The sequence below is a fragment of the Micropterus salmoides genome, unplaced genomic scaffold (assembly GCF_014851395.1).
Source record: "Micropterus salmoides isolate LMB-PRFRI ecotype aquatic unplaced genomic scaffold, ASM1485139v1 Ms_hic_scaffold_17, whole genome shotgun sequence".
NCBI lineage: Eukaryota > Metazoa > Chordata > Actinopteri > Centrarchiformes > Centrarchidae > Micropterus > Micropterus salmoides.
In genome coordinates this window covers 22,696,857-22,715,944 of record NW_024040817.1, presented here as the reverse complement: position 1 = coordinate 22,715,944, position 19,088 = coordinate 22,696,857, and the positions used below count along the sequence as shown (strand labels likewise).

Below are 19,088 nucleotides of genomic sequence, written 5' to 3'. Positions count from 1 at the left end.
GTTGGATCGGCCTGTAGTGTGGTTTTCCACTTTGATTTTGAGTGTGACTCCAAATCCAGACCTCCATAGGTTGATAAATTTGATTTCCATTGATAATTTTTGTGTGATTTTGTTGTCAGCACATTCAACTATGTAAAGAAAGGAGTATTTAATGAGATTATTTCATTCATTCAGATCTAGGATGTGTTATTTTAGTGTTCCCTTTATTTTTTTGAGCTGTGTATGTCAGTGTTGTGTTCACAGCTTGTTTCCGCTGCCCCCAAGTGGCCAAAAAAATCTGTTCTTGCAGGTTAAGAAGTCCCAGAATGCTTGATTACTGTGCGTTCATTCTAGCACAAGAAACACATAAAGGGTCTGATGTGGAAGATTAATAAAGACAACATAGTGAAAGGTAAAGCTTCATGAAGTCATATTCAGTTCTTCCAGTGAGCTAAAGCTCTCCAAGGTTGGGAGTCTCCGCTGTGTTATTACTCCAAACAAACCTAAATGACTGACCCGCCAAAATAAGGAATGACAGGGATGAAAAGGGGGTTTGAGGGAGAAGTGGGTGTTGAGCAGCCTCTTTCATTAAGTTTATTTACAAATTGTCAGTTGGCAAATAAGTGCAAAGTAGAGTGAGGGGGCGCAAGGCCAAGTGTGGTCGGAATAACGCGGGTCGGGAATGGTGACTCAGATTAGGTTGACTATGTGGTCCTGCCCTGCCCAAGGAGATGCCTCCAATCTACGTGCAAGTATGAGTGAGATCATCTGTGAGAAAATGCATGATTTCCTCTGGGATACACCCTTGTTAATGATCTGCCAAATTGTACACACAGCAGACTTTATGTTCTGTTAAACACCTGACACTTTAACAGCTACAGAATATGACTCAGTCGGTCCTTCAATGATTTATCTGATGCTTTCTTGAGGGAGTCTTTTTATTGAAATAAAAGTTAGAACTGCAGCACTATACATGGCAGACAGGTTTAATAGTGTGCCATTTTACCTGTCAGAGCAAAAGATATCATCTGCAGACTGATTAAGGGACTTGAACGGCTTCCACTGCCTGAACCAAGCAAACTCCAGACTGACATCCAACAACTGACACACCAAATTAATGGCAAGAATGGGAGAGACAGTAGAGAGAAAGCCGGAAAGAGAGGTAGACTGAGAGAGGGAAAGCTGCTCAAGTTCCTCGTATGACACAGAGCAGTCCGCTGCGGGAAACCTCAGCTCCTTCATTCACTGTGGTCTGAGAACATAAAAAGCACCACATCTTTTGATCTCTAGACTTGAATATGTCTCTCAGCTTCATAAAAAATAACACAGCTTTGGAAACCATATTCCCCAATTATTCCCCCATTACACCCCCCGACCCCTTCCATTCCTCCCACATTAGCAACTCTGCCTTTGATATCAAAGTGGGATGAAGATTAAAGTCTGGGTGAGGGGAAGAATTGTGTGGTATGGGGCAGCTCGGCACTTTGCCACAGCCTTAGATGGGGCTTGATGTACCGAGTCATTCGCCCTCTGTCTGCCCACTGTTAGCTCTGTTCTAGTGACCGAAGATGGCTGGGAAATGAATAAGGGCTTTTGTTTGCTCTCATCCAAGCTGATTTCCACTCCAGACATAATCACTAGAGCGAAATCCTCCATTATCCATTCACACCTCTTGCTCTAACATCTCAAGGAGGATTTAAAAGCCTGCGTCTGGGAGGAATGTGACCCTATAGCACTGTAAATGTATGTATGTATGTATGTATGTCTAGTTTCCCTCCAGGCTGCTGTCCACTTTTACATCTGCCCACCAGCTAAACACATGTCAGTCAAAACGCCACCAGACCATCACCACCTTCTCATTTCCAAATGAGCATGCACTGCAACCCCCAGTGACACAGGAAATGTCATCAATTATGAAGCAATTGGAAAGTTCAGAGGGTCAAATCCCATGCCAGTCACTTTCAAGGATTATGTAGTGTCAGTAGTTTTGTATGACTATAAAGGAGGCAGTGTTTAAGTTGTTTAATCTGCCCATACAAGTGAAGTGACAACGAATAAATCACCATCGTTCATCTTTATTTAGTCTCTTTAGGTAGCAAGATTGAAACATCATGTTTTTGTTTTTTGAATAAAGGAAGTATTTTTGTGAGTGAGTGATACGGCCATTCTTAGTCATATGATTGGATGTCATCCGTCACCAAAAAGTTATGTAGACAGCATTTCCATTTCCATTTATGTTGTATTTTCGGGGCCTTAGATGCACTAACATGCCCTAATGGTTGTACATTATGGTAGAAAAGGTGTTCCTTAACGTCAGGGATGGACAATGCAGAAGGGCTTCCAGAAAATCCATACAAATTGAGAAACTGCAATAAATATTCTGACTCTTTATTGTATCATACATAACTTCACAGGGGTTTCCAAAAGAAATGGAAATCCAAAATAGATGTAATAATTATACTGACTGTATTTTAATGTTATTTGTATCACTGGCTTCAGAAAAATAAGGTAATTAAAGATTATCACTCAAACAAGTATATTTGCACTTTTATGTCATGTTCACAATAAAAAAAAGGGTGGATCTGACATCACTGGCTTCAATGAATTGACATGGGATCATAGATCCTCTTCAAAAAAATAACTTGAGAAATATGTCACCCCCACTGGCAGATATTGAGAAAAACTGATCATTTTCACTTCATCATTTGTGATAACTGTTGCCATCACTGACTTCAATGAACGAAGGAGGGAGCAACAGGGGGAGTGTTTGTATCAGTGGAAAGCCTAAACCAATCCTCTAATGCTACCAGGACCGTTTCCATACCACATTCTGGCTTCTAATCCTCACTGACCTCACAAAACCTTTGTAAGCATATCACAGTTGCTGGGTGAAAACAAAAACAAGAAAAAATGTGTTTGCAGCTTGAAACCCATGAAGCCATTTTCAAAGCTATTTAACTGGCTATAAAAAGGTTTCACGCACCCCGAGGACACATGTTGCTCAATCCACAAAAGTGCTTTGAACTCTTCAATTTAATTTAAAAAATGCAAATGTTCATTGGAACAGTGAACTTTTTGTCCGACAGTGACAATATTCTCACATCTAAACGACTTGTGACATGGTTACCACATACTTTAAGAATGCCTATATTAAGTAAAAGTTCAGCTTCAAAACAGCATGCATACACATGGGTCAGCCTGTGTCTATGAGAAACAGGGGCCGAGAAGGAAATGGGGTTCAGGCTGGAGACTCTGCTAGAGCAATTATCTTGTTCCCCAAACCTGCTGTTTAATGGAAATCCTAGGCGTTAGCCAAGCTACACGCCTGTCTTTAGGTATGAACCTTTGAACTGATCATGTCCCCTTCTCCCCCTCTCTCATTCCGCCAAATATTTTCATTGGACATCTGACTTCAGTGGCTTGCTATTAGTTCCACAGGTGTGGAGAGACAAACTCCATTAAAACGCCCCGGGACATTCCATCACTGCACTTGCCCTGGGCCCAATACATGTCATACTTTCTCTCCCTCTGTCTCACCATAAAATTAATAATTTTAATGTCTTTTCAATACCCGTCCATTCTGCGATTCCCCTGAATGTAATCAGTCACCAGATTTCAGAATTATATCACTTTAATAGTTACACATTTGGGGTTCTCTGTGTATAAACAAGTGTCTGTGTGTGAGTGTGTTCATTGCTACAGTAGCTGGAAATATGTAACCAGTCTTCTCGAATGTGAGCTGTTGTTGTTTTAAGCCCCTTGGAGGTCTTTGCATCACTCCCTCTCAAACTGGCAAGGGATACAAACTGCAACCAGATGGAGGACTTCTGCCATTGTTTTCTAGTTGAGCAACACCATGCCAGTGGGCAACACGGTGGGGAGGGAGGTGGGTAATAGCATCATCATCAACCAAATCTGAAATCTCTACACTCATGGCCTGCAGTACGCAATGGAAATGGATTGTATGTCTAGTCTTTCTGTTGTCTCCCCTTTGCACTTTTCCCCTCTTCTCTCCCCTTACAAATGCAAACATCTTCCTCTCGTCTTCCCTCTCGAAGCGTGATAAGTGTGAGAATATGCTAGAAATCTGCTGAAAGAACATGTGTGAGTGAGGGTCATCAAATAGAGATGATGATGGTCAGTGCAGAGCCAAAGGAATGGCTGCAGCCCACAAACAACCCAGAAATGACTCAAAGTCCCGCGTCTGTAAATTGCCCACAAAACCTCTCTTTCTTTCAAATCACTCATCCATTGCTGAGAAAGCACAACCCCGGGCCCCGTCTGACGCGTCTCTTTAGCGCGACTGTGTGGTTTGGAAGCCAGCGTGTTTACTTAGGTTTGGTGCGGTAGGACTGAATACCCCAACACTTTTTTTGCAAAACAGAACGAGATGGGGACAAGAGACATCGACTCATGCTTAAATCGTAAGTTTAAGAAAACGTGCGTTGGAGGTGGAGGCAGTGCGTGTTGTGGTAGGTGGTTATAAAGCAGGAAAAGCTAATACAAGTTCTGTAAATCAGAGGTAATTGCTTTTGAACGGTCTATAAAATTTACTGAAGTCTGAGCTCAGAACGCTTGTGAGGATGGGTGTGCATACGTGAATGTAGGTGTGTGTGTGTTTGTGTGTGTTTGTGTGTGTGTTCATGAATATGCATCATGCAAATCTATGTGAGGGTAAATGAAAATGGAGGAGAAGAACAAAACTAGGTGGTGGGCCAAACTGTTGCAAAAGGTGGAAAAAGCTAGTTATGTGCAAAGCAGTTGTTTTCAGTGTACTGAATCACTAGAATATTAAAAAGCTTTGTTCACCGAATTGTTCAGTTGGCTATGCTAACACTGGCCAGGATCGCTTGGTATGAAAGATCTGTGTTTAAATGGCTTTTCACAGCCCCTCAGTTGAGAACAGTGCAAATAGACATAATGCCGAAATAACAGTCGTCGGAATGCAACGCTGCACAAGCAGTTGTTGGCCTTGGATGGAGATTTAAGGTCGTGAGGTAGACAGATAAAAAAAAACACCTTCCTGTTAGGTCTGGTCTGTCACGTTTTTGGAAGCGGTTGTTGTCCGAGGGTAATATCAGGGTCTCAGTGGGATGTGTGTGTGTGTGTGTGTGTGTGTGTGTGTGTGTGTGTGTGTGTGTGTGTGGAGGGGGGTAACTGAGTCAAACAACAGTAGCATATAGGTGATGGGTGAGCACTAGAAAAAGGTAGCAAAGTGCTAACATCCTGTGAAATGTTTCCTTGAAACTGGATGCCAACTTGCGGTCACTATTTGGGAACTGTGGACAAAGTTGCATCGCTGCCTTCAAGCCTACAGGACCTCACCGGTGGGAAATATCACAAGTTTAGCTAAGGGAAGAACTAAACTGATTACTGATAAGACTGGCAGCAATATGAACCGTTCGCACCTCCCTGCTATCACTAAATCATTTTCTAAATCATTTTCCCAGAATGCAGAACTCGCCTCCCTCTCACAGAGAAAGAAGGGAAGGAGAGTGACATGAAAAATATTCAAAGCGCAGACTTTAAAACAAACACTGTCTTATTTACTTTCCTGTATTTTCTTTCTACTACCCCTTACCCTTAGCCTACCCATGCCATGACTCTCTCTACCTCTGTTTCCCCTGGACAACGTATTATAACGGCTGCAGTTTTTATTGGAATGACTTAAATGGCCCTTAAAATTATGTTTGAATCATGGGTGCTGGTGTCTGTCCTCTGAGTGTGTGTGTGTGTACAGTATGTGTTCCTGCTTGAGTGTGTGCTGGCTCCAGGCCCGTTTCCATCAGCAATGCCAAATTTCTTTCACCCATCCACCCACTCCTCCCTCCTAGCCCTCCACCCACACCCCCATTTCTTGAAGTTCAGCACATCACCCCCCTTCTGCCTCTGCTTCTTTATGCACACCGTGGGGAAAAACACAATTGCCCTCTCACACTCATAAGGTAATAGCTACAATTTCCTTATCGCAAAAGTGCAGATGTGAAAACAAATAGAGTCTAGACTGATAGTGGAGACAAAACCCTTCCATCTGGGTTTAACAGTGGGTTTCCAAAAGCTTCATAAGTCAACAGAACAAAGATGTTTTTTGTTCTAAGACACTTTTTAGAAAATGTTCCAGTCCTGGCCAGTCCTAATTTCTATATCTGTAGATCAGATGATTTTCTCAGCTAACAAACGTTACCATCCGTTACTTTGTCTGCCTGTGTGTATCTCTGCATATGCACCCACCCACCATAGACACTTTGCGTTACTGTCTGAGCTCCCCTCTTGTTGCAGAAGAATGCACTGAAAGTGATTACAGACACATTCCAGACGCCCTCTACAGAGTCAATGAAGGGCTAGTGGAGAAACAGTGAGAGAGAGAATATGCAGGGACGACATAGGATGAAGTGCATATGAGGTTACAGATGAGGCATGACACTCGGTCCGCCATGGAGCTTAGAGGAGAGGACAGAGGAGACATAAAGGTTAAGCTTCTGCACAGAGAACAGGGCTTATGTGTGTTTTGCAGACGATGGACAGAGACAACTGCGCTGTCATGCCATCTCTTGACAATAGACTGAAAAGACATGCAGGCAGCGTCTTAGCAAAATGCCAAAATTGCTAAAAGACACAACAGAATCAAAATGTCCCAGACTGAATTGAATCCAAAGACAGGCCGAGACTGTGACTATGCTGTTGTGTCTGGCAGGGCTGAGAAGTATTTGGGCAATTTTGGACTCTGGCAGCATTACAACTAATGCTTTTCTTATCCCCCTCCTCTCTGAATAATGGCTCTGAGAGCAGTGTAATGGGTAGGGACGAAGGCAGGAGGAGTGTCACGTGGAGGAGGTTTGCAGATTTATTGATGCAGACTCCATGTGGTGCATTCCTCAGTGTTGTTCTGTTATTGTTTTTTAAATTGTTCCTTTCTACATTTTCCACATTTACATTTCAATATTTACTTACACCTGTGATTAAAGTTATGGGAAGACTGTAATTATGGTTAAGATATGGTTAGGGTTAGGCAATTAAGACATTTGGTTAAGGCTAGGGACAGTACAAAGGCAAATGTTTATTGCAGGTCTGTGACATGATGCAAATTCCGGTCTACATGGTAGTCCACCACCTTGACCTCCACGCATCACTCTCCATTTTGCTACATAAAGGGCACAGAACTTCTTGTTTTGGCACTGAATGTTAGCAAAGAATGTAAACTGCGAGGTGTGGAATTGTCTAGCATAGACATAATTCCTAGGAATAGCCTTTCTCTTTTTTTCTCAACAGGATTGCTGTGTCCTACAAACAAAACAAATCTCAGTATGAAACCACGTCCATATTGAAAAGCATTCTGGAAAAGAAATATGTTTCCAGCAGTTGCAGCTTTAGAGTTTCAAACTGCTTCAAAGTGTCCAAGTCGGTGACAAAACCTAATGTAACCCCTTGTTGTTGCAAAATGTCAGTCTAAAGTGGCTTATCTAATGTGAGGTCTGGATCTAAAGTAAATACATTTAGATGCCAACATAACAATTGCCAGAAACACAAGTGAATGGTGAAAATCAAATGTCCTAAGGTCAGTGGTTTTTCTCCCGGACTATCAGGAGCAATTGGACCACAGGAGCGTCAAGTTGTACAACAGGAGCATTATGCGTCTGTGGTAGGAGCTCTGCATTAAGACTATCTGACTATCATCACTTTCTGCTCACTGGGAGATGCCTTTCGACAAGCAAAACTCCAGAGGAAACAGAAAGACATTTGTGATCAACAGAATTATGCAAAGGATCAGTAAGAGACACAAGAAGGAGAGAACTGTCAGCAAACCTGGTTTTCGGATCACATATATATACAGCCCACCAGGGAAAGGCCCTCAATTCATTAGGGCACTGTTTGTGTGTACTGTGCTGACTTGGAGGGGGTCTCTGTACATTCCCCACAAGTGTTGATGGGTTCTGGATTTGTCATTGTCTCCACCTAAGAGTGGATGGCTGTTTGCTATGCCTGGCTTGTCTCAGCCGGCCTTCCACAGTATCCCTCAAGACAAGATGCCCTGACTGATCCACTCCCAGAGAGGGATTAAGCACACAGATCCGTGGTTCTCCTTATGTTTCTGTTATTTTAACCATCCACGCAATACAGGTGTCTGTTTTTATAATGGAAATGAAAGCCATTGTATAACCAAAGACAGACTTTGAAATTGAATTTCTGAATTTGAATTTGCCTTCCTGCTAGCTGGTTTCACAGAATAGTGCCCACCATAAGAAGGTCTAACTTCGGAGAGTCCGACTCTGTGTTTATCTATAGCATTTCATTCTAATATTGTAAAAATATACAATATTAAAGAGGTTCTCCTGTGATTCAGGAGTAAACTTCCATTGAATTTGGGGACCTACAAAACACCAATTGAAATCAATGCAGCAGAGACCAAGGCATTCTGACTTTTAGTTTCAATACGGAGAGCAAAAGAGGCAGAACGCACTGGCTGAAATGCAGTCTCGCAACCTTTCGGCTATCATCTGACGATGATTTAGCTTTTTATCAATCTCGAAGCCCTAGAAATTAGCCTTTTCCCCAAAACTCTGGCCATTGCCCCCACAGGCTAAATTGGTGATTGATGATAGCCAGTGGGTTCCGTGATGGCGTCTCCACCAACTCCTTCAGCTGCTTAGTGCTCCACTAAGTTTAAAAAGTAAGTTTAAAACACTGTCAGCTGTGGAATTATTTAAGCTTTTTTGCCGTAATCTTTACCTGGAAATGACGATGATGGAAACAGTGAGAGTAAACTCAAAACAGTTGCTGGTCACAATGAGCTGAAAGACGCTAAAAATTTAAATAATTCTCTGTGGCTTTGTTACTAGGAGTGACAGCTTTCACATAACACATAGTCATTCACTTGTTTAAACACTGATAAGTGCTGATTTAAGAAAAACAAGATTTTTTGATGCTACTAAAGCCCTGTTGTAGATGGATATTTTTTGCAGTCTAGCCATGAACAAGCCTCTAACTTCACTGCCTCATCACTGTCTGCTCCCAACATAAGGTTTGAATCAACTAGCTGTCATATGGCAAGGACGCAACATTCAGGACACATCCTCTCACTGTAACGATCTGGCGGACATCTCTGAATCCTCGTCTTCCTCCTCCGCCTCCTTGTTATCCCGCCCTCTTTCTTCCAGACTACGAGGGATACAGAACATGCTGCGTCACTATGATGGAAGACAGTGACTGGAATAGAATGAATGGATCCCGTTATAGGACTGAATAAGAAATTACTCAGTTACTGAGTAAACTACAGAATATAAAGGCAGCACTGTTTTAAATGTATCTTTTAAATCTTCAAAACTACCCAGATTTCTGCTCTCCTCTAGAGATTAACAGCATAGAAAGTTTAGCTGATTGCAGGAGTTCTGGGGTATTACTGAGCTTGTTGCTCAACTTGAGGAATGGTCCGGGTGTTCCTGACAGGGTAAACAAACATTGGAGTAGTAAAGAGGTTGTGGCGAACTGAAGCAGAGTAATTCATGGAGGAATGATCTGTGTCTGGGAGCAAACAGACGGCCCCTGCATGTTTCTGTTGACACTGGTTCAAATCCTCGGCCAGATCAAAGACGCCACATGGTTGCTACAAACTGAGTGCTCCTCAGACCAAACTTATTTTTTCTGTTCTGCTTCTTCTACCTTCACATCTTTTCCTGCTCTTTCACCTCTCCTTGCCTCTTTACCGCAAATACCTCCCTTTCCACGTTCTTCTATTCCCATTTTCATCATCATCGTCCTACTTCGATCTTTCTTTCTTTTTCAAATAGATCCATAGTCATCCCTCTTTCCTAAACCTTCCTGATGTTTCCCATATCCCTATCACACCTTCACCACATGTCAGGAAGACTTGGGTTTGTGTGGTTTCTGCCCAGCTTTGGGAGCAGTCCAGTGCAGGCTCCATTGGGCTGCTTGTCGGTTTAGCTTGCGGAGCGGACCGGGGCCCACTGTTAGGAAATGACCACTTCTCTGGTTCAAATTAGCAATGAGGCAACACAACAGGCCTTTTTGCTGGCGGCTCGCAGAGGAAAGACTGGGGGGAGAGAGAGAGTACGCAGCCATCTGCAAACCACATGAAAGTGAGTGGTAATTGATTCAAAGCCCTTCCTAATTAAGTGTTTTGTTGGTTGGCCAAAGAACATCCTCCAAGAAGTGGTTGTACTTCTGTAGTGTTCGCTGTCCAAACAATCGCAGACTTGCATGGTTAACGTCAGGTAGAAGATGTTTAATTCAATATCAGCTTATTCTGCAACCTATCATCTTTGGAACATGCAGATTTTAACTCCAGTCAATATTTGACCTTCTTCAGTGTTTAATAACTGTCACTCCTTTGTTGCTTTATGCAGCAGCCAACAGCAGCTTCCTAATCTCTCTAATCTTGTTCTCATACATGGGTGACAACAGCTGAATATTGTATTTGATATGCAGAAATGTACTTCATGCATCACTGTGCATGAATATGGTTGTTTTACGGTCTTGTGAAATTCCAGTTTTTTTAAAGATAATCTTTCCATACTGTCTTGCATGCTTACTTGTGTTACCTATACTTAAATTTACAATGACAAAACCGAGCAAATATGTGATGGAGAGGCAAACAGTGAGGCTGTCATTGAATAAGCATTGTGTTTGTTTATGTTAGTCTTCACTGTACAGCATCGCAAATGTTTTCCATGAAACTCTAGCCCACATATATCCCTCCTAAATTGTTAGGCAAAGCAATAAACCCTTCCTGTCTTGTGAGCATGAAACAAAATAATTCTTCTTCAACAGCTTCTTTAAGCACTTAGGAATGCTGCCAAACTGCATTGCCTTTCCTGTCAAACTCTAGGAAGCATTACATATATTGTAGGGATAAACAGAAACAAGAGAACTGTAGTTAAGACCACGTACACATACACACACACGCACACCCAATGTAGACTGCACTCAGTAGAGCAATGCTTACAAAGCATTCACCTCAAACGAGCTGGAATGAGCACAAAGTCGCTTTTTCATTTTATCGTTTGACTACTTTACTGCTGATTACAGGAAATGATTAGGACAAAAGCCTTGAAGGCCTGGTTGTGTTGTGCGCTGCTTAATGCCTCTGAGCACTGCATTATGAAACACATGTTGCTCAATGGGCTCAAAGTCTGTACAGAAAGGATTAAGTCTCAAAGCCAAGGCCATTTAAACATAAAGTCTGAGAGAACCAGCACCCTGCATCGAATAATCATGGGATCCTGTAATGGCTCAGGCTATTTTTGTGTGTTTTGTCTAATTCGTCTTTTAGATTTTTTGTATGAACCACAGGAGGTGTAAGTTTGTTTAAGGCTGGAAGAACGAGGGCTCACAGATGTTAGTGGCCATGTGGTGGGCACCTGTAGTCACCTGCTACTAAAAGACTGCAAAGTGATAAATGAAATGAGATCAGATGGTAGTGTTGAACCCGCAGAGAATTGTCACCCAACTCTGTACACTCAGCTCCACAGAGCTTTTAGCATCTTTCAGTTCACGGCTTTGGTTTAACACTCATCTCATCAATATCTTTTCCAGCTCCAGCAGGAAGCAAAAAATCTCTGATAAAGTCACTAGGCAAGTTAAAGGGAAAGTGAATATTGGACATATGTCCACCAGGTGGCCAGAAACACAAAAGAATGCAACCATTTGCTAACATGGGCACCACATGAACTTTATCAAGTGATAATAGGTGCATTTGACTTCATGCGGCGCTGACTTAACGTGATGCATGCTGGACTTAAAACAAGGCATGCTGGTTAGAAATTGTGTCTGACATTCGCCGGCACTGCAAAACGTCACAATGTCACATGACATTAAAACTTTGCGGGAGCAAGGCGGCTGCAGGCAGCGTGTCCGGCGGCTGCACCTAGTTGTTGTTGCTGTTGCTTGGTCTCGCGGTATTTTTCTTTGCAAATGCCGCGAGATTAGTCATTCATCTCAGCTCACAGTAAAATGCTGCAGGTAGAATGTGTCCGACTTGACCGCGCCGTTTTTATTCCCCGCCCCTGCAGTCACCTGCAGCTCACGTTAGACCAATATGTCGGCCGTCTTCTCAAACGCACCTATTATTTCAATGTTACATTCACAGCTTGTTCTGCTGCCCCCTGGTCAAAATCAATTAATGTTGCTTTAAATATGCAGTAAATGTTTGATGTTTAATTAAATAAATATTTGCAGCTCTGCATGCCTTGAGCAATTTTAAATTTCTGTAACAATATAATTAGCATCAAAACTCAAACATGTTTAAAGAATTTTAGACGGATTTCTTTGGTAAGTCTGACATTTTGGAAAGTACACTGATCTGCTTAGATGAGACAACTGACACCATTCTGCTAAATATAAAGCCACCTATTATGATTAGCTTAGCAAAGACTGGAGACAGGAGGAAACAGCTAGCCGAGCTCTGTCCAAAGGTAAAAAGCACCTCTAAACCTTGCCAATGAACACGTTATATCTAGAGGTTTTTTCAGTGAGTACAAACTACATTGTGGTTTTATGGGACTTGCTGGACTACTTCTTATTTATTAATGAGATTTAGAGGTGCTATAGAGGTATAGATCTTCTGATCTAACTAGCGTCAAGACAGCGAATAAGCGTATTTCTCAAGATGTTGAACTATCCCGTTAACAGCAGGTTTTACTGTGAGGTAATTGGTGGAACAAAACTTGTTGATAGATGGTGGATATTGGTTGCTGTCTGCTGCTGAATATTGGGGAAAAAACTCCACTGTGTGTGAGCGTACACTACAATACATATGTCACTTAGTAAGCATGCATTTCCTACTCCAGATATCCAGACTCCAAATCTGGCTCTGTGAAATAAAATGCTTTTTATTATCCTGCTCTGAGGGAACGCCACAATACCCCAGTTTCTTTTCTCTTTTTATGAACACCTACGCACACGTCTAAATCAAGCTCAGACTGAACAATAACAATGTCTGGAGCTTTTCAAATGGTCTCAGAAGAGCTGTTTCCAATCCCTTACTCAACATTGACCCATCAGAGAGATATGTCCATCGTGCATCTGAAGTGAAATAATAAAAATAAACAGTTGGCTTGGAAAGTATGTCTGTAACAAGATGAAAAGAGGGATAATGTAAGTTTTATACTGAAGAGTTGACCCCTGTTAAGAGTTGGCCCAGTGTCCTGCTTTTGGAAGCCCCAAACCAAATTCTTGTCAGACGATGAACTGGGGGGCAATGAATGAGGGGTAGCAGAGTCAAAAACCAAAGGCAAAGAAACCTTAGACTTTTTTCCCCAAAAAATGAGACTGGTGAGTGGAGAGTTCACGCACATCCTCAGTAGACACAGGGAAACTCGTGCTTCCTTGTATCAAGTGTTGAACCAGGGAAAACTCAGCCTCAGCAGCAGAACACGAGATGTTACATCCTATTAACGAGGTACTGCATTGTTGCTGGATGAGCACAGAGGCTCTCATTCCTGTTTGTTCCTGTTGGATTCTCTTTGAAAACATGAGCTCCCATCCAAACATTGGAAAAATATAGATTTGACTCCAGGAAGCATTGCTCAATACATGTTTTGTCCGTGGCTTGGGTGCTGGGCCTTGTTCAGGCCTCACTGCTTAAAAGCAAAGTGTGACTTTGAAGAACAAGGTTGCTTTACCGCAGGGGGCTTTAGTTTGAGTCAAGTAAAGAGTTGGGGTTTGATTCAAGAGGATTTGTAGCACCAGTAAAAAAAAAAAAAAAACATGGAAAGGGAAGAAGCTGGGGCAAATGGAACAAACTCAACAAAAAAAAGAGGAAACAGTGGCAAAGCAATGATGAAAGCTCCCACTTCCCCCTGCTTCTGTCCCCTAAGCGTGCCTGTGATAAGTTCCCTCCGATAACTGAAGAGGGCATGTTGTCAAGCCCCTCTGAGCTCAGAGGCCCTGCTAAGACTGAGTCAGTGCTGACAGAGTCAATGGGAGGCGGAGGAAAAATAACAAGGGGCGTCTGCCAAGCCTCCCCACTGCTTGCTCTCCCTGTCTCTCCTTCTCTGTCCCCCTGTTGCTGCCAGCCCAGTGGAAAAACTTCCTCCAGTCCAGACACAGTTATGAGAGAACGAAAGAGCAAGTGGGAGACGGATAAACACAAATAAAGGGAGACAGATAAATGAATTAGAGAGTGACAGAGAGAGAAAAAGAAATAAGTCAAGTTGCCAAAATTCGAATACACAAAAACAGAATTAGAGTAATAGAAAACTCCACTGTTCCTCGCTCTTCTTCCCTACTCTGCTCTGTTTTTTCAGGAGTCATACAGAGCTGGAAGCCAAAACAATGTCCTTCAATACAAGGGCCTGATTAATAACGTGCTGCTCTGTCCACTCTGGAGGGCCGTATGTTTGTGCAGATTCACTATCTGCCATATGCCTAACTGACTGCCACATATATCAGCTGCGTGTCCAGGCCAAGATGGCTACTGTTGATGTGCAAACAAGCTTAGAGAGTATAAACACAAGAGGCGGAAGGAAGTAAAGGGAGACGAGATGCAAATCTTTATGCATCTGTGCGCAAAAATATGTTTCTGTCTTTTACTGTCTTTTTATTCTCCGGGTTTTCGCTGAAAAACAAATCTAGCCTATTAATCTTGAATATTAGGGTCCAGGCTCTGATTAAGTCCAGGGCCTGTATTCTGTTTCCACCGCCCTTTGCTGCAATTCTTCATTCAGTATATCAGTGGCCCCAGTTAGCATGACTTATAATACATGCTGAAGAGTGTGTGCATGTAGAGTATGTATGTGTGTGTGTATGGCTGCAATTACAGACTTGGTCTTCCAGCTGAAAAGAGCACTTTAAGGAAACACACTCTTTGTTTATCTTTTTTGTAGCCTGTTTTCAAACTCTTATGCTAAGGGACCTAAGAGGCAAAAGGCATGGATGAGGGAAGTGTGTGTGTGTGTGTGTGTGTGTGTGTGTGTGTGTGTGTGTGTGTGTGTGTGTGTGTGTGTGTGTGCGCACGCGCGCATGCGTGTGCATGTGTGCATGTGGGTATGTGTTCTGAAGGTGTTTGGGTTCCAGGAAAGTAAAGGAATAAGTGGGTGAGAATGAGTGGCATTCTGCTTCATTTCCAGCTAGCACAACATAAGACTGTAATAGTAACAGAAAGTAATGGAAGCACATGTTCACTCCAGTGCACACATACACAAACACACACCCACATGCAAATGCATATAAAGTACATGCAATATAGATTTAGATTTGTGAGATTAAATATGACTCAAAATTATTCAGAAAGACAGCAACAGGTTTTCTCTTCACTACAAGATGCCATGTGTTTGTTTATGTCTGTGTGCGCAACAGTGAACTGCCTGGTGTACTGCCCCCTTGTGGCCACAAGTTGTAGGCTATACTACAAGCCAAAGAGGGGTGAAACACAGAAACGGCATCAAGGCAGAGACAGGGCCTATGACTTAACTTAAAATCCTTTACTTTTTATGCAAAGACAGTACAGTAAGGAGCCTGCACGATAAAAGGGGCCGCTTTAATAAGGATAAAATCTCACCAATAAGATTACATATCTAAAGAGAAGACCTTGTTCTTTCACCTTAACATCAGAACAGGAGTTATCATGAAAGAGTGTGTTCATCTGTTTGAAATGCGAGGAATGTTAAATCAGTGTAGGTGTTTGTATTGCACAGCGCATAAAGTATGCTGCGTGTGTGCCGCTGTGCATTGGGCATGACTGGTGTTTGTGTACCGTTGGTCACGCTTCGTCACTTTGTATCAAAAGCCTGAACTGGCAACTGGTTGAAGGCTGTCAGTTGTGGTTAAATAATGTCCCGCAAACACACAAACACACTTGAGCTGCTTGTAACCACCAGTGACAACGTAAGTGACCAGTTGCCACCCACCGGAGAACAGAGAATCCCAGTCAGTGGCATGGGGTTGCCATGCTGACAGCACAATGTTGCCACAGTGCATGTGCCAAGCATGGAAAGACATGCCAAGAACAAGGCCAGTGATGCCAGCGAAAGCAGAGCGGGCCATAAATCTCTTGACCTATAGGTACTTAGGTCGATAGAAACGAAGAGAGGGTGGGAAGGTGATTGGAAACCCCTAAATCTATATGAGTCCCTGAACTTTATGAGCAAATACTATTCTGAACAGTAAAGCAGACACTGCTGCGCTCCAGCAGTTTTGCAGACCTGAGACCTCCTGTTCTCCTACCTCACTGCCAGGGAGAGAGTTCACACTTTACAATGTGTATCCATTGAAGATTGTGTAACACACTTTGATACTCAAACAGATTCAGTCACCTAGGAGCATGCATGTGTGGATGCACGTACACCAACACACACACACACACACACACAGGTACATATCCAGTTGGCTTTTCTCGCCATAAGCCAGTGAAATAGAGGGATGCTGCCAAATGTTTTTGGATTTCAGAACTTCAGCCCACTGTCTTTTCCAGACTCCCCCCGCTCCCTCTCTCTCTCTCTCTCTCTCTCTCTCTCTCTCTCTCTCTCTGTCTTTCTCCGTTCTTTGCACTGAAACACATGTGATCCAAAAAATGTATCGCCTCGAAAAATGTATCGCCTCGGCAAAGAGTGCATTTTGGAATCTTGTCTTTATTTTTGCACATTTTCCTAACCTTCACTTATGTGTTGGTCTTTTCCCCTTTACATTTTCACACAACTCTTTCTTCATGCAGGGTACCTGACTCAGAGTCATAGCTATTTCACCTCTTTCTCTTTGCAATGGAGGGATGTCGTTACAATGGAATGCAGCATCGTTTGCCAGAGGCGTCACAGTGGATGGACAGAGTGAAGCAACGGGGGGACGAGAAGGAGAGAAGAGAACAGAAGAGTAAAAATGGTAAGACCATGCGTCCATCTGCAGTTGACCTTGGTCCATTCCACTCACAATATGAACTAATAAACTCTCAGATTAACAAATCTATCAAACAAGCTGCAGTCCATGCCAACAGAACGTGACACAGGATCTATCCATATGGCGGACACTTCTCTTAATAATAATAATAATCAGAATCTGTTATTCAGCCAAATCCATTGTACATATCTCACTACCACACTACCCCACCCCTATACACACATCGAATACAGACCACGCCCACTTCAACATCATCAGCAAAAGTCCCAGATGTATGCAGGTATGGTTGCATCAGCAGTGTCGTAGCCCTACACCTCAAAATTCACATACACTAGGCTGAATCAATAATCAATATCATCTTATACACAGAAAATTCCTACTGTGACTACAGAGAAAGTCAGGACCCTCAAAGTAGATCAATAGAGGGTGCACTACAGCTACAACTTTAATATTTTAAGTGTCCATGCTGTGTGTATGTCATGGGCTGGAGCTTGGTGAACAAACTGTGCCGGTTCTTTTTAATCTGCAAGCCATTACTTTGTGCACTAGCTTGGGACTGAAGAGAATTATGCAGGTCCCATGACTAAGATATTGCACCGTCTGTTTTTTATTTTTTGTCCTTTCCTGTTCAGTGTTTCTTTTGGCCTCAGCCTCTGCAGCCAAATGTGCTTAAAAGTGAAAAGACAAGAGATGATAGGGCACGAGGATGCTAACAGAGCCAGAGAAGCATGAGGGCAGGTACAGCTTACCTTTCTCTCCTCACAGCGTTGAGGGGAAGGGGGATGCACTGGGTAAGGGCAGCGGTAGGTGTGAGCTTCAGGTGGATCTCTCTTCTACCTCCCTCCTTGCTTCAGCCACGCGTGTCTCCCATGGGATGCGATGGCATCAGATATTCAATGAACATGCAGCCAAAAAAGAGGAGTGGGATCCTCCTGGGCAAAGAGCAGGCACCCTGAATTGGTCCAGTTCAGGAAAAAAACACAACCAAAGTTTAAAAAAAATTGATATTTTCAACTGCAGGTGGAGCAAAGAGTCTGTTTAACTTTTATTTTTCTGCCTCCAGCAAAAAACAAAAAAGTCCATCCATGTGCTTTTTGGCAGAAATGGCTAAAGTAAGAGAGAGAGAGAGAGAGAGAGGAGGAAAGAGCAAGCGAGAGAAGAGTGAAAAATCCTCTCTGTGCCGTCTTCAAGCTGTCCAGACGCAGGTCTGAGGAGCACCTTCCCAATCTGTGCGCTCTCGCTCTCCAGGGTGGAAAGTAGGAGGGAAGGAGCGAGGGAGCAGGACAGAGAGGGAGTGAGTAAGAGTGGGGTGAGACTCAGTCAGTCAGTCAAGTCAGTCAGGCAGTCAGGCAGGCAGCAAGGCAGTGTATACTGGGCTAAAGGCTGTGGGTCCAAGCAGGCTGAGCTCCCACTCCCACGACTTATAACCAGGGGCTGTGCACCTCGCTGCTCCAATCTCCCTGGCTCACTCGGCAATCCCTCTCCCACTGGCTTATTTTGGGAAAGACAGACAGGATTGTTCATTGGGTTAAACCCCTTCATACAAAAAGCAAGTGTCTGTGGCAGGCTGCATTGAGGAAGGAGGGGAGTGAGCAGGATGGGGTGGGGTAGCAGCCGCGCAGAGAGGGGTTGGGTAGGATGAAGAGGAGGGAAGGGCACGAAAAGAGACGAGAAGAGGGGAATTCGGAGGCGTCTCTTGTTCATGTTCTGCCTCCCCCCACTCTCCTCTCCTTCCCAACTTACCTTCCAAGAAGTCACCCCTTTATCCTTTTGCTCAAACATGCTCACAAACACACAAATCAAATCATCAAATCAAAGTCAACTTGTGGGTGTTGGCATTAGACACCCCAGAGATTTCAATCTCTCTCTTAAAAGTCTCCCACAAACACTTCCCTCTTTACTTGCCTTGTAGCTCCAATGGCCAATTAATAATCTCGATGCATGACATAACACTGGATAAGTGTAATACATAAAGGGGCATTGTGTTGTCGCCTAAAACCTGCTGCCGTTTGTGTATAATTGTTACATGATAGCACTCTCTTGGGGTTAATCACCAAAGCACAGCAGTAAATGACATTGGTTCACATTTCGCTACTACAGCTGGGCTATTCATTGCTACAAGATGTATCAAATAGACCTTACATTTAAAACGTGCCAAGTATTAGCTGAGAGAAAGCATAAATTCAAATCAACATGGGTAATTGCAAATCACACTTTGGATGTTAGCAACCTGGATGAACTACAGACGTTCCTTATCGTTCACC

General features: G+C 43.1%; 1 protein-coding gene across 1 annotated transcript in view; it reads right to left on the bottom strand.

The window, feature by feature from the left end:
- Nucleotides 1–18,368, bottom strand: part of col8a2 (collagen, type VIII, alpha 2) — a 50,287-nt gene extending 31,919 nt beyond the window's left edge. The window contains exon 1 of the mRNA XM_038724756.1: nucleotides 17,574–18,368. The gene's annotated coding sequence lies outside the window, so the exon portion shown is untranslated. The remainder of the gene's footprint in view (nucleotides 1–17,573) is intronic.
- Between the last annotated feature and the right edge of the window lie 720 nt (nucleotides 18,369–19,088).